The 16385-nt window shown below is 46.1% G+C and overlaps 1 long non-coding RNA gene across 1 annotated transcript in view; it reads left to right on the top strand.

The window, feature by feature from the left end:
- LOC138527804 (uncharacterized) overlaps positions 1-8013 on the top strand; it is a 184969-nt gene extending 176956 nt beyond the window's left edge. Inside the window, exon 3 of the long non-coding RNA XR_011284046.1 lies at positions 7724-8013. This is a non-coding gene — a long non-coding RNA (uncharacterized lncRNA). The remainder of the gene's footprint in view (positions 1-7723) is intronic.
- Positions 8014-16385: the final 8372 nt, after the last annotated feature.

Genomic DNA, 16385 nt, shown 5'->3' with positions numbered 1-16385 from the left:
CCCAGAGCATGTAAAGTTACATTGACTTTATTAGTCTCTTTAAATTTACAAACCCAGCACACACTATCTTCCTATAGAGTGCTGGAGGGGTTGCCTAGCTTCTCCTGAGTAAAAACACTCATTTAACAGGCAAATGTTACCCTTTCCTACCTTAAATGGCAGGTGACATTGGTTTAGATCAAACTACCATGATTTTTCACAAACGCTAACAACGCCAGCTAAAAATCAGGTCATCAATGTTTTTCAATATGGCGCCCAAGACCTATCTGTAAAAACAGACTCCGGTCATCTTTTTTCACCATTTCTTTTAGGAAAGGTCCTTCTTGTGTTTGTATCTGCACGCCAAACCAGGTTTGGTCCCTTTGTTTGTTGGCCTTTGGCGGGCTTCAGTGCTGAAGCCCTGCTCTGGCACCTGAGTGTCTGGGATAGACAGGATGTGAGGGAGGTGCTCGAAACTCCCTGTGCTCAGTCTCCTAGGAGACCTGAATGCACTCTGGGGTGATTGGCTGGCTGACTGTCCAGCAAGGGCAGCCACCCTGCTATGTGAGTGACAGCCAGGCTGGAATGAATGGGGGAAAACTGTTTAAAAGCAGGTCTCTGGGACTTGGAAAGCAGAGTCGACCACTGGAACGAAAGAACCGAAGACGAGCTGAAGAGGACTGCTGCAACTCCTGGATGACCAGTGAAGCCCTGCTGCAGGTCCGAATTGCCTGAAACTCCATCGACAGAGAAGCCCTTCAGGGTTAACTTCTTCCCTTGAGTTTGGTGGGAACAACCAACTCGCAAGCCACCTGGACACCGTCCCCATCTGGTCGAATTTTCTTCAGATGCTGTTGAAAACCAGATAGCCAGAGGGAAGGAAACCAGCTTGTGGACTTTAAGGCACTCACACCTTAAAACAACATTTTGCCTAGCTTGTGGCCTCATCCCTGGGCAGTGCAGGAACCTCTCGACGTCCTCCTTCTTATCCCCACGACTGAACCTCAGGAACAGCAAGATCTGCTCGAAATGCCAGGAACAACTGCCTCAGCTACATCTCTTCTTCACTCAAAAGGTACTGTGCAAACGCGGTGTGGAAATCTTTTCGGCCACAGAGAAAGTGCGTGAAACTTTCCCAACTTCAAGGCTTGTCCTTCCCTAAACATTCGTCAAACTTTTTGCCTAGCCAAATTCTTCTAAACACTGTGGCAGAATTAACCTTTTACTACCAGAACTGTGCTATCCTATGCAAAGACTCTTAACCATTGACTTTGGCCCAGGCCTATGAACTGAATTGCTGGTTGTAGTTTACTAAAACCCTTTGCCCTGCCTTTACAAGTATTTGTGCAGTTAATTCTTATAACAATGTCTTTCTACCCCATTTTAAAGTATCTGAAGTGCCATTTTGCTCTCACTTCAGGGCAGCTGAACTTGTTCATTTACTTACCGGTCGTGTATTTGTGGTTTATTAGTGTGTGATATTGAGCTGCTCTTGCTAGTGTAATGTTTTCAAACTGACTGTGTAAATAAATGTATATTCTTTTACCAGGAAACCTTGAGTAAGTCTTTGTTTGTACCACTGTATTGGTTAGTCCTTTGTGTAACTTGTTCTACTGCTCACTCAACTCTTGAGATAAGTCTGGCTTTAAAGGTGAAATTGTACTTACACTTGTAGTCGTAATGTTCCCAAAGGGTACTGCATGTGATTCTGCCTAACACCGTCCTTGAATTTCAAAGAGGGAGCGGGGAAGAGCAGAGACCTAATAACATGAGGGGGACCAGAAATGTGCTCAGAATGGGGGAAAATGATGGCGATCACGAAAAACAGGAAGGGAGACAGGAAGGAGATCAGAAATTAGGACCTCAGCGTTTTATTCTGGATTCCTTGTAGAGCTTTCCCAGCATGCCCACCATTCCCTGCACAAGTTCTCAAAGCCTCTATCTTCTTCTACCGTAGCCCTTTCCCCTACAGTACAGCTTACTTCCCTAGTGCCTGCGATAGTTGCCAATTTCTGAAAGTCACTGAAGACAAAGGATATGGATACAAAGACCACTAAAGTTAAAGAGGCGGTCCCGGTGCAGAGAGTGGAAGGGCTAGAGACTAAGGAACTGAGAACTACAAATCTAGAGGAAACCTAATGTCCTGTAAAAAATCGAATTGTAAGGCCTGGGAAAGATAAGGGCCTAGTGGCTGACGAGGCATCAATGTGGGAAGATGCTTATTCATTCCTTGAAGCAGTATTCAACTGACCTAACTCGTCAGAATAGGCTGTGGTGGCTCTCCTTGAGACAACAAAGGATAGGGCTAACCAGTTGGTGCCACATTGTCCTTGAACACTACTAGAACACCAAGATGCTGCTTTGGAGCTGAGATTGGCGCAAGATGCAGCATACCTAAATTCAACTAGGACTCATCAGCGCAGGTTAAGTGACCATGCCAGGATTAATACTTCAACTCCCTTGATCCCGACTAATAGGCATGGCTGATTCCTAGATCCCAGTAGAGATCAGGTGCACTCTTCTTTGGTACTGAGGAAAGAGGCCAGAGCTCCAATGAATATTCATAGTGACTCGGAAGTAACAGGTCCTCAGAGAGAGCTGATCAGGACGGCTCATGGGTCACAAGAAGCACCAAACCATAATAACCTCCGAATCCTGATCTACAAGACACGCTCTCAGTTATGTCAGCTACAACCACCTCCTCTGAGTCTTGCATGAAACAGCCTTTAAGGAGGATGGGGCACGGACTATCAAGGGTATTGATCATGTCCAATTGCAGAATTTGGTAATGGCGGCGCTAACGGTAGCAGTGAATCCCTTTGTCAAGCTATATGAACATCTTAATGACACAATTAAAGATCCACTGACCTTACTACCAATGTCGCTCACGAAACTGACCTATCTGGAATCATTCACCGGAGCAGTGTAGTCTAGGCTTGACAAAGAAGCTGAGTAGACTGGCCAGTGACAAGCCAGACTATATGATCTAGGGAAGGGTGAAGTAGCTCAGACAACAACCCTGATGGCCTCAATCCTAGACGAAATGAAGTGGTTAAGACACCAGAAGGAGGCAACTTCTTAGAATCTGCGGGAACAGGGGCTTCCAGATGAGAGCTTGCATACTTCCAGATTAGAAGGAGAAGTCTTGGAGCCGAAGCGTCATATTGCGTGACCCTGGACCTTACCATTACAAAAACAGGGCCATGCTCTTACAAAGAAAATGGTAATGATCAAAGTAGGAGCCTCAGGAAGACTCAATCTATACCATCAGCAATACAGGCACAGGATATAGTGGCGGATGTGGGAGACATGCAACATACCGAGGATTTTGAAATTGAGGTAGGCCCCATCCAAAAAAGCAAAAGTCTGCCACCAAAGATAAGGGAATTAGACTTTACCCAGTCTTTGGGAGCAGCGGTCAGCAGGAATTAAGGGGGAAGAAGACCATTTTAAAACAACAAAAAAAGTCAAAAAACCAGCCAAATTAAAAAAAAAGGCAGCCTAATGGCCCAAGATCCTTCCTACGGACCGTGGCTTTACCAGCATTGCAGATGACTACCAACTGTAAACAGGGACAATATTCCACCCTTGTCCCCTCTAAAATTGCTTCCAATCAATAAATAATTGAGCAAGAGATGTTGGATGAGAATTATCGTATTCTAATGAACTTGTCTACATACTGTGATGAAGTAATTATGGAGAATGAATAAGTGATCAATATTAGCTACCTATGATATGGATGACAACAAAGAGATACCAATAAACAAATATTTAGGAATGGCACATGAGGAAGTTGAAATCTCCCCTCTTTTAGAGTTGAGGTCAGGGGAACATACTTCGAGTTCATTCCTCACATTGGACGAACGAAGGTTAATCCGTTTGGAAAAAACCAAGGCTCACAGCGAGACTCGCCCTGAGAAGGCTCTAGGTCACAGAGAAGCTAACACTGGGAAAGGAAAGAGCTTGAACAATACTCTTCTTGGAGTGGAGAATAACCTGGTATCAACTGAACGTTTGATTCCTGAAAGTGATGGATTGATCATGAATCAGAAACATTTCCTAAAGTTATTCCACTGCTCACCGGAACATAGATTCATTTGTCCGGATGATATTAGAATCGTGGAATTAATAAAGGAAACTCGTTATGACTGGGTGATTGTATACCTCTACTCAATGCTTGTTAAAAATGTTGTGGTGGAGGCAGCTGCAGATCTCCTCCTCCGGTGGGTTTTGAAATAGTTGAGGGAGCCCGATCCGCAATTATGAAAATAGAAGACGATATTCCACAATATCAAAGTAACGTCCAAGGGAGAGAAAGGAATCCAAAGGATGATAGAAATCCTCCAACTATTCACAATGAAACCAATTACTTGTTGGGAGCTGCTCTCTCAAAAAAAGAATTTGCAAAGTGAGTCAACTAACAGGAGCTGGCTGCCAGCAATGCGTGCACAGGTGTTGAGTCTATAACTCTTGATCACTTCAGAACCAGTCCTGCGTATTGCCTCATGAAATACATGCAGGTTTACACATTTGTTTAGGGAGGAAGGTCTGGATATGAATGCCTATGATGTATGCTGTTTGCAGGAGACCTGGTTCTCGAATACACCTGTTTGTGAGGGTTTTGATATACATTTCAATCCTGCCATTCAGAGAAATGTGGGAAGGCCTTCCGCAGGCCTATTGATAATGGTAAAGAGGGGTGGCACATTTAAATTTTGTTGCAAACAAAAAATCCTAACCCCTCTACCCAGGTCGTGACCTTGTCCTGGAAAAGGGGGAAGGTCCAAAGTCCGATAACACTAGTCATAATCGATGTATATTGGAACCCTGTTGGGATGGAAGATGAAGAATTTGTGGTGGCAATTACCCCAGCAATAGATGAGGTGAGAATAACAGCAAATAATCCTTTATGCAGTGTCCTCAATATAAGATGTCTGGGAGAAGCTGGGGTGAAACTTCTCAAGAGATTACTGTCCAGGAGGGCGGCCCTTTGGTTCTCGGAAATCAAGGAAAGAGAGGTGGGCATGGCCAATGGCCAGATAAAAGGAGACACTCCAGAGAAACTGACGTGGTCTTGGGGTAATTGTGTAGTACATCTAGACTATTTTTTGCATCACAAGGTCTAGCTGAATGGTTAACTACCCTGAGGATTATCCCGATGACTGAAAGTAACCATCACCTTCTTATAAGGGGATGGAATACTGTAGGCCCACAATTAATGACAAACACACTTAATGTCAATCAGGGTGGAACCCGACTCAGAATAATGCACAGGGATATCCAAAGTCTCATAACTAAATATCATGAGAATTTAGAGGGAAATGAGGAAGGAATAGATTATACAGGAGCCTTAATGGACTTCAGAGTTATGCCTCGAATGAGGTCAGGACCTGGGTACAAGAGATTGCACTATCCAAGCCACGAAGGGAGACAGATGAAGAAACTTCTGCGAGCAGATCTATGATGTATAGACCATGAAAGTGAAGGGAACAGATCTGCTAAGAAAAAAAAGCAAAGACCGCAATACAAAAATTGGCTATTGGCAACTAGAGCTCAACATTTCCAGGAATACAGTGAAATGATAATGAAGATCTAATCTAATAAAAACACAAGAGATCTCTGAAAGCTCCTAAACAATAAGGCCACATTTCAAATAGCCAATATTGTCCTCACGGTCCCAGAAAAGGTATGGATCAATTACTTCACTGTTCTCTTTAGTGGCTTGGATGATGGTCTCGGGGTGAAATAGGGGAAAGACTCTGCTCCGTGGTCTATAGAGTTTGATGAACACGACAAACAGTTCCTGATAAAGAAACTAAATGTATCCAGAGATGCTGGACCAGATGGATTGAGTAATAATGTCCTAAAGAAAAATCATGAGGAATGGGCGCAATTCTATTGCATCCTCTTTAATCAACTGCTAATTACCAGAACAATTCTTCAATCATGGAGAAAGGCATTGATCTTCCGGATCTATAAGAAAGCAGACAGGGACGAGTCAAAGAATTATAGACCTATAGCCCTGCTGGATACCCTGGGGAAAATGTTCACCTCCATTCTTCTAAAAAAACTAAACAAATGGGTACGAGAATCGGGACACCTTGGTGCGAGGCAAGCAGGCTTTGTCCCAGGGGTGGGGACACGCTTGAATTTACTCCTGCTAAATCTACTCATGGGAAGGGCGATTAAAACTGATCAGAATGTGCACCTGGCTTTTATAGATCTGGAGCAAGCCTTTGATAGTATTAGTAGAAACACACTCTGGCAGAAACTGTTGGATTGGGTTTGTCCTCCAGGTCTACTAGAAGCAATAAGGGCTCTGTACTCCGGCACCTCAATTCAAATAAGAATGTCAGCCAAAGGTGTGGTTAATCAGCCAATCCCAATTTATACAGGGTTAAAACTAGATTGCCCTTTGGCACCTGCAATCTTCAATCTCTATTTGTCGGACATGGGGTTGAGCCAAAAAGAGGTAAGAATATTTCCCGGTGAAGCTGAACTATCATGAGATACCCTGGATGATGTACGCCGATGATTTGGTGGTTATCGGTCACATCCCTATCGGCCTACATAAGAGATTTACACAGCTTCAAAATTATTTCCAACTTAATGAACTTAAAATCAATGTAAAGACAACTACAATTCTTGTGCTATCCACTGCCTGTGGAACGAAAAATCCTAAATTCAATTGGGTCATTGGCTCTGACAAAATAGAGATTATTGACTCAATAACCTACTTGGGAGTATCGATAAACTGTAATATAAAGGAGAAGTTGTGGATGGATGGGCTGAGATTAAAATGTGGAAGACTCATGCTACAGACCTTGGCTCTGCAGAGTAGATTTGGCAAATTCATGCTGGTCCCAATAATTACCTTTTATAAGCAAAAGGTAACCCAGATACTTTTGAAAGGAGTGGAAACGGCTCTGTACTTGCCACCTGAATTCTGGGAACTTGTTGGGAGAGAAGTGGTCCTTCCCACCCCTCTCACCACTCCCGCATGCACAGATCTCACTTGTGCTGAAGGGGGGAGATGTTCCCCCTTGCCCCCAACTGTTATCTGTGTTAATCACCTACTAATGACTAACAAAGAAAGCATGTAACCAAGCCGTATTAAAGTGCAAAGACTTCATTTTAGGTAGCCCGCCAGATGCCATCTTTTACTAGGCCTGAAAAAGATCTCTAAAAGCCTGTCTCTCCCTGTGCCTCACACCTCCAGCCAAGGCCCCCACCCCACTGCCTTCTGCCAGCTTTGCACAAACCCTGTTCTCACAGAAGTTCAGCCATTCATTGTTGCAATCTTCAGTGCTGTCCCAGACCAGATGAGCTCACTGCATCGTGTGAGACCAGAACAGGCACCCGCCAGAGTGCCCATCCATCTCCACTAACCTGCCAGTGCCCCTTCTGACCCCCACCCTGCTGAGCTGTAATCCACCAGGCACATGCCCCTCTGCTCTTTGATACAGATACACATCTGACCTCCCCTAGTGGCCAAGCGCAGACACCCACGAGAGCCCTGACCCCATACTCTCATATATTCTTTCTAATCCTAACACTTGCCTATTCATATCATGAGGCATTAGGTAGATCAAAACCTCCAAGGTGGGCATCGGGGTCGGGGACTCTAGGTTTATGGGCACCGGGGTGCAGAGAGTACAATGCATGCCTATAACTGTCTATGAACTCTGGGAAGCACCCACATTCCTACCAGACCTTACGATTGTCATTTATCTCATGCTTTCAGATTCTGTTATTTCAAGATCAGTTAGTCAGGGAAAGTGTCATTTGTGCTGGCCTGACCTTCACCTCACGGAGATGAGCCCAGCTGACCCACATGCTGCGGGAGTGACACCCAAGCAACAACCAATCCTACGTGGTCAGCGCCTACATCTCCAAACAGTACCGATGACTCAACCCAATTGTATCGCAGAATTGTGCATTTGTAACATGATGTCATCAGTGACAATTTTCTCTCATAATGTGCTGCCTGTGAAATGTTTGGGAGAGCGCTCTCTGGGCGGCAGAGTTCTCTGCGTGCACAATTTATCTTATATAAACTTTGTTCTACTTGCAATCTATCTCCTGGTTTCATTCCCTGCTGGGGTGTGTCCATTATTCTGATTTTTGGATACTGTGTTGGGGAATGGGCACCTTCAAACTAATGGAGGGCCTCTTTTGGAAGTCGGTTTTGGGCCTTCCAATATCAATCCCAATGGCTTCAGTGAGGTTTGAACTAGGCCTACAGTCCCTGTGCTCAATTGTAAGGTGGACATCGCTGAGCTTATTCATGAAGCGCATGGAGGATTGTAACCCCTTTCCATTTGATATACCCAAAGGAAAGGATAGAAGTAATGAAGGGCGAGATGAAGAAACATTGGCGCTATGGAAACAAAAATGTATTGATTGGCTTGCCTTAATTAACTTAAAGAAAGAAGTGTTTCTATCCAATCCGGATAAGGTAAAAATCCAGATACGATGCATGGATTGGATTAATACCATTAATAAAAGAAGCTTTTATAAATTAACGCTTGCCCTGACCCTCGAGAGAAGGTTGATAAATCAGGTTCCGAGATTCCTAGTGAAATTTCCCAGCTACAAACTTAGGAATATCTTTATGAGGATACAACTGAATATACTCCTTATGAGAGAGGTCTTAGGAGTGAAAAAGCAGATAGAGGACTCTAAGTCATCGTGTAGTTTCTGTTGCAGAGATGATAGGGTGGAGACAATGAAGCACCTTCTGATAGAATGTGAGGAATTGACGAATCTGAGAATTAAATATCTGAGGGAGGTTTTTTCATGATATAAAACATTAACTACTGAGGACTGGTGGGAAATGTTTATTTTGGGTGAAAATAATGCAATGATTTTAGCAGCAACAAAATGGTTGGTGGACATTTTAGACTTGTAGTGTAAAGTATGATATTAAATGGCATAAGATTGTAAGAGAATTGGGGAGGGAATCATGGGATGATGTATGGATTTTAACTTCTTTATGGGGGAGGTTGGGATTTGATGAATTCTTGATTGTAAGGGGTTTGTAATAAATCATACCATAAAAAAATAGATCAGAAGATGGGTGCCAGTTCAGCTGGAATGGTGGAGGGAGAGTAAAGGAGTGTGGAGGTGGGAATGGGAGGTAGAGAATATGTGAATCAGAGGGACGGAAAGAAGGCAAGTAAGATAGCAAGCGTGAGAGTATGAAGGACTTTAGAGATTTCAGTAGCAAAGTAACAGACAATGACCCCACCAAAAAGGAGGAAGGGATGGGGAGCAGGTGCAAACAGAGGAGGGATGGTTCTCCTTAAAGTTCAAGGGTACGGGTGGAAAGAAGAGATTGGTGTAGTTGTACATTTTGGCAGAGTTAACGGCATAGGATGGAGTGAGATGTGATTCCTTGTATGTGATTAGGAGGGCTAGGAAAGTGTTTTACACCAGTAGCATTACGGTTTTGGACATTCCTGGTTGCAATTTTGCTAATTCTGTGTTTAGTTTGTAGATGATGTATGTGACGTCTGCATAGTTAAAACAGACAACCCCTTATTTGCTCAGGATGTAAAGGGGGATCCATGTGATGTTATTCATGGTTGTTATGAAATTAGGCAAGTTGTATGGTTCTATACTGTTTAAGAGAAATGAGGTGAAGCTTTAAAGCTGTTTGCTCTAGGCCCCTTAGGCTAGTCTCCTGATCTGGATATCAGGACTGTTTGTGTCAAAGCCAGCTAAGATTTATAGCAGTACAAGGGTGGTAGGAGTATCAGAATACATAGATAGCAGTAAGGGTAGATGCAGATCCTATGATTTGGCTGAATTTTGCTGGATGTATGATATTTACTCATGAGGATAAATCCTTCTCAGTGAGTGTGCAATATTCTGTGGGAAGGGTCCATATGGAATCAGTGTTTTCAGTCCTGTGTTGCCACTTGTTGGAGAGAATGGAAATGTTATAGCAGTTTTTTATTATAACTGTTCCATACTCATATTTTACTTTTTGATTTGTTTAGGCTATTGGAATACTACCTTGCAGTGTATTTTCTGTTTGAGTAATGGAAGGGTTTACTCAGAGTTGGCTTGTTCACAGTGTTTGTTTTCCACTTTAAGATCCCCAAGTCAGTCTCCAGCCCACAGTCTGACCTTGCCTCCTGCCTCAGAGACATCACTGGATGACCACCAACCACCTCATCCTCAATCATGGAAAAACAGAAATGAAATTGAAAATATGCTGTGCAGGAAGAAAGCTCTCTTCCCCTAATCTACTCCCTGTCCTTCTTCCTTGGCTGCCTCCCCGCTGCATGCACTGTAGTAGAAAACCTGGGATGCACCATGAACACTGACCTGACACCCTCACACCACATTAACACTGTGTCTAAATCTTGCTACCTACACCTCCACACACTCAGACACATCTTCCCTTAACTCTCCTACCCCCACAGAGCCCAGGGTCACTGCAGTCTTGTCCATTGTCCTGTCACACCTAGACAATGTCAACTTCCTCTACCTGGGTGCCCCTGTTTATCAACTTAGAAAGCTTAAAGGGTCCAGAACTCTGCACCTAGGCTCCTCCTTGCCCTTGGCCCTAGATAGCACATCACCAGGGCACTGCGCATCTCCCGGTTGGATGAAGGACCACTTTCAAAGCCATATGCATCACTCACCACGCCCTCCACAAAACAGGTCCAGAATACCTTCAACAGACCATCAACCACTACCAACCCAATAGAAACCTGCGTTCAGGCACTGCACTCCTCCCTGTGATCCGCATGTTCAAATCGACTAGAATAGGAGGATCTTCCTTCTCCGTCCAAGCCCTCACTATTTGGAATTCAATTCCACTTAACAACTGATGCATTGGGGACCACCTGCTTTCCGGAGGGCCCTGAAGACATGGCTATACCCCGACCACCCTGACAAACCCTGCCCTCTTGAACTAGTCAATCTCTTCAGGTAGGATGGAGCAACAAAGAACTTCCATTAAATCACCGAATCACTGTAAGAATAATCTAACAATCTCCAGCAGAACACAGGAGAGAGTCCAAGCCACACCTACGAAACTGAGATGCCAGCTTGAGACCACAGGTACTCTATGCTTATGGAAAATAGCCGAAGGCAAGGCCACTCGGCCTTATACATCTGCAACCATACACCACTCCCAATGACACATCGCGCAACACTTATGCCATTAGAATGCAGCTATCCCAAATAACAAAAATGTGATCTAGCTGGGCACATGATGAGTTCTACTACTCTTGCATATTCTCTTGTAAACTTCAAAGCACCCATTGTTAGGGAGAATTTTCATTTTAGTGCTAAATTATTTCCACCTTAGAGACCCGCAGCTCATTTTGCAGGACTTTAGGACTTTTTAATTTTAGCCCTGGAGGAGTGAGTGAGCCTTTTTTCTCACCTTCTCATGTGTTTTGACCTGATTTGGATTATGTGTTTTCTTTGTTTTTGGAGTTCGACAAACTCCATAGGCATCTACTTTTTGTATGATGACACACAGCCCCTTCAGTACAGTGTCACAGAGAAATCCTTTAGATTTCTCATAAGGTTTAAATACCTTTTCTTGTGTGAACTACTGTTCTGAAGAATAGTAAAGTCAAATTGACTTCACTTAACTTTTCTCTTTGTAGGTCCAGCAAACACCATCTTATGTTGAGTGTGGGGGCTTTATTTGGTAGCCCCTTATCCTTCCTACTCATGTAACATTGTTTATGTTATCCTCACTACTTTAAATGGTTGATGGCAGTGGTTTATTTTTCCTACCATTGTGCTTTCCTACCACAGGCTGAATCCTCGCTGCAGTATGGAATGCATGGGTGACCATTTTGTCAAAATGGCCCAGTCGGGGAGACCACCAGGGTCATCGCAGACAGGATTGCTGCCTGAGCCTTCTTCTCCGTCTCCAGGCATAAGAACACGGCAAACATTCTATCAGTAGAAAACGTATACGTTTTTGTTTTTGAAGTGTTGGGGCTCCTGCCAGCGAAGCAAGGAGCAAAACCACAGCCCCTCACTTAGTAAACGAGAGGCTGTGAGGAAATCACCCGACCACGATGCAGCTGACTCAAGATGGCAAACACTCGCCTTGGACCGCTGTGACAAGGAGGCAGACTACCAGCATCCGCTCCGGGCCCATCAGAGGGGGTGATCAAACTCAGACTCCCCTCTGAAGAGCGCTCTCTCCGCTCAAATCTGCTCACACTGCCGGTAAGGAGATTGGAGGGGCACAGGTGAATGTACAGTGCACGAAGACAGATTGTGCTGGAGTCTCTTCTCTGTGCGCCCGCTCTGATCTCCACTGTACACTCCGCACTTCCCTGGAAGAAATCGCTGATACCAGAGCACTAGAGTGAGTAACACCGAAAGGCAAGCAGCAATTGAAGGCTGTTAGTGTTCTCGGCCCGCATCCATGAGCCCGCTACTCAAAGACCTCAAATGACATACACCAGCCTGTCAGGGGGAAGCAATAACGCTCCCTTTTTTTAATGCGCCCATGAGGCAAAAGTGAACTTTAAAACTAAGCTGGCACATGCCAAATTCAACTCTGGGAGCAAAGCACAAGTTGGCATTAGTGTAGGGGGGGTACCCTATGCCAACATGTTGTCTCCCGCTCTAATAATACGCTCGTCAGTACGCCCCCCCCACGGGAAATCAAATCGCAGAAACAGCACTGCTGGTGCCAGGAGCAGGCATGAAGCCTGGCAGGCACGAGAGGAACAAAAGTAAGAGAGACAATTAGAACAACAGAAGTAATGGAAACATAAAATACAGTGGTACGGACAGGAACCCCATCACGTAGAATCCCATTTGCAACGGGGAACACCTGAGCGGCCCCCCACTAGACATTATAGCAGAAACTCAGTGTGGACAGCAACTTCGGTCCCGGAAACAATCGCCCTTATAAAGAACCCAAGACTTGCACTGTCTCTGGTCCCTGCCCCTCCTTAGGAGAGTTGGACTCGCACACCCTTTCCAAATTACGATCATTCTGCCATACTCCAAGGAACATGGAACAAGACGGGGTCCAAAGCTCCTCAGAAATTCCCAGGAATGACCTAGAGAGTGCCACCAAATCAGACATTCGTCTTTTGCTTGGCGAGATCCGCTCAATTAAATCTAGCCTCACGGAAACGGTCTCAGACCTACAAACAAGAATGGCCAAAGTCAAAGATCGAATGGAGGCGGTAGAAAATAAGCAACAGTCTAGTGACATAACGGCAATGAACTATGAGGCCAGATTTCAAGACTTGGAACAGAAAGAAAGAGACATTGGGCCTCATTACAAGGTTGGCGGTCCGGTAATAACGATACCGGTAAGGGAATACTGGTATCGTTTACCGGACCGGTGCATTACGACCCGCGATGGTGCTACCGGCATCTGCAGGCACTCGTTGTGACCGGGTAGCACCTACCCAGAATAGGCGTGGGACATGCACTTACCGGTATCCAGATGCTGGTAAGAACGGGTACCATGATGCTGTTAACACCGGCATCGTTGGGCAGCCGTTAATAGCAATCTGCTGTGTTGAAACCTCCCAAAGGTGCACACAATCAGCACAGGTGGAGGCAATGGAGTCTGGCACAGCACAAAGGGAGCACACACACTACACCCCTTCCAAACACAAAATGCTACCATTAGCAGTTGCAATACTGGGGCCAGAGGACATGCCTGCACTGCTACTACTCCCGCAGGCATTGAACCAGGGAATGCAGCAGGGGCGCAGGAGGAGAAGGAGTGTGAGACAGGACCAGCACATACCACCAGGACAGGCAGTTGCACCCCACAGGCAGCAACCTATCCCTCGCCTAAGGGCCAGTCCATTTGACCTAACTCCTGGATAGGGACACCATATGCAAAATAGTGGACCTTAGCCATGATGACCTGGTAAGCCTCATCAACATCCGGACAGGCATCCCCCCTTTGCTGAAGGTAGTGTCTGTTCTGCACTTCCTTGCCACAGGAACCTACCAGCACACTGTGGGGCAGCTGCATGGCATCTCACAATCATGTTTCTCCCGTGTGCTCAACCAGGTGCTAGATGCCCTATTGAAACATGGAAGGGACCACATATATTTACCATGGACTGTGGATGAGGTGCATGCTATCAAAATAGCATTTTATGCACTGGCAGGCATGCCTAACATAATTGGTGCCATTGAGTGCACCCATGTGGAGCTGGTAGTCCGGCATGCAGAGGAGGTAGTGTACCGCAACAGCAACAGGAAGCTCTACCATTCCCTAATGTCCAGATGGTGTGCGATGCAAGGAAATTAATCATGCATTGCTGTGAAAGATTCCCGGGATCCACACATGATGCCATTGTGCTGCGCAACTCCACGCTTCCCCGCTACATGGCACGACACACTGCACAACGTACTTGACTGCTGGGTGAGTCAAACAACAGGGCAATGAGGGGCGTTGCTGGGGGAGGGGACCACAATCACAGGCAACCTGTCTGCTGGCTGGGGCATGAGGGGTGTTGCCGGGGGGGGGGAACACAGCGACCTGGGTGGCAAAACCATGACCCCAATCACCTCAAAGGAATGTACGACACTGCCAATGGATGCAGATGTGGCATGCCTACACAGCTGTGCATAAATGGAAGCAACAACCACAGTGCCCACCCCAGCACATGCACCTTGCACAACATCGGACATGATGAATCACGGGTACCACGATGCATCACCCTGCAGGCACAATGCCTGGGATACATGAGCAGAGCAAAGTCCATCATGGGACATGCAGCCATGCCTGGGGCAAATCCAACTACCACACATGGAAATCTCTGTCACTGCACCCATCCCACAGGTACACTGCAGACCAGTATATCAGCCCAGGCATCTCTAAGGAACACTTACAATTGCAATGGTGCAAGCAAGGTAACTTATGTAATCACCGATCAGTTACCACCACTAACATATGAGTGAGTGGCGCAGAACCCATCCACAGTACCTCTGCTCCACCATGGCAGTACACACCTAGCCCCCTCACAGAAATGTTTGCCGTCACTGGCGGACCATACCGCCATTGGGACTTGGTCATATGGGGAAGGCAGTGATGGACAAGTACATGGCGACATCAAGTAGTCGCGAACATGATTACCAAACCACAGCGTATCATGAGGCACATCAGGCAAACATGTCATGATGCATTCCACATGTACAGTACGAATTTCAAATGCATCGCACCCATCAGATGATGGTCACTATCAACTCATTTGTGTGAGTGCCTCTCCTGATGGAAAGGTCCCTTAGACGTGAATGGCACACATACCCCTTTAGCATGGGTCATCCCTAAGTGCACTTACCTGGGTCTCACTATGAGGGAATGACAAGTGCATTAATGATGAATCTGTGGCATGTGATCATGAACACTGTACAGGTATTGCACACAAGGAATGACAACAATGTTCACAAATACACTTTCCATTGCTCCTGTGCAGGTGATGCCGCATATCCCCTGAAGTCATGGCTCCTGACCCCCATCAGGCAACCAGTCAACAGGCACGAAGAGGACTACAACCGTGCACATGCAGACACTCGTGTCACGATTGAGCAGACTTTTGGCCTGTTGAAGGCCCGTTTCCGCTGCCTCAGCAGGTCGGGTGGGGCACTCATATACAGGCCTGAGAAGGTGGGCAAGATAGTGTTGGCATGTGCCATGCTGCACAACATGTGCATCCGGCGCAACATACCCCTGCCCCCTGACATGGACCAGATTCCACCAGAAGAAGAGGAGGATGATGGTGGAGAAGATGCATATCGACCACGGCACAATGTGAATGAAGGATGTGTAGTATGGCAAACTTTGATTGCACATTACTTTTGATGGATGCGTTACACAAGGAACTTTAAATGGGGGACACTGAGCACTGGGCACTGTTAAGAAATAAATTGACACACACTCAAAAAGCCAGTCATGTGTTTATCTCATGCACACTAGGTGTATTAAATGATTCAGAACTATGTGCAGTGAACAGGGACCCCTCAATATGCAACAAACTACTCAAAACCCCCTTCCCCCGAGACCTCCCACCCTCCTCCCCCAACATCCCCAACCCCCCATCCCCCCACCCCGTCCCCCCAACATTCCCACACACCTATACCCCCACCCCCTCCCCAAACATCCCACACACCCACGCACCCACCCACCTGCACCCATTTCAAGTTCAACTGTGTCAGGCTAATGATGCCCCCTTTTGGGTGGAGGGGGTTGTACATTTGACTGGTGCAGACAGCGCATTGACCTGCACACCAGGCTCCTCTGAGTAGAGCTTGCCGGTGTTGAGCTGGTCGAGGGTGGGCATTGAGGGTCGGGTTCTGCAGCGCGGTGTTGGGCCATGGTGGCCACCAACTGTGTGACCGCATGTGTCATCGCTGCCATGGCCTCACGCACGGGCCGG

The sequence above is a fragment of the Ambystoma mexicanum genome, chromosome 7q (assembly GCF_040938575.1).
Source record: "Ambystoma mexicanum isolate Mex_15411 chromosome 7q, UKY_AmexF1_1, whole genome shotgun sequence".
NCBI lineage: Eukaryota > Metazoa > Chordata > Amphibia > Caudata > Ambystomatidae > Ambystoma > Ambystoma mexicanum.
This window is presented reverse-complemented; position numbering and strand designations above follow the sequence as displayed.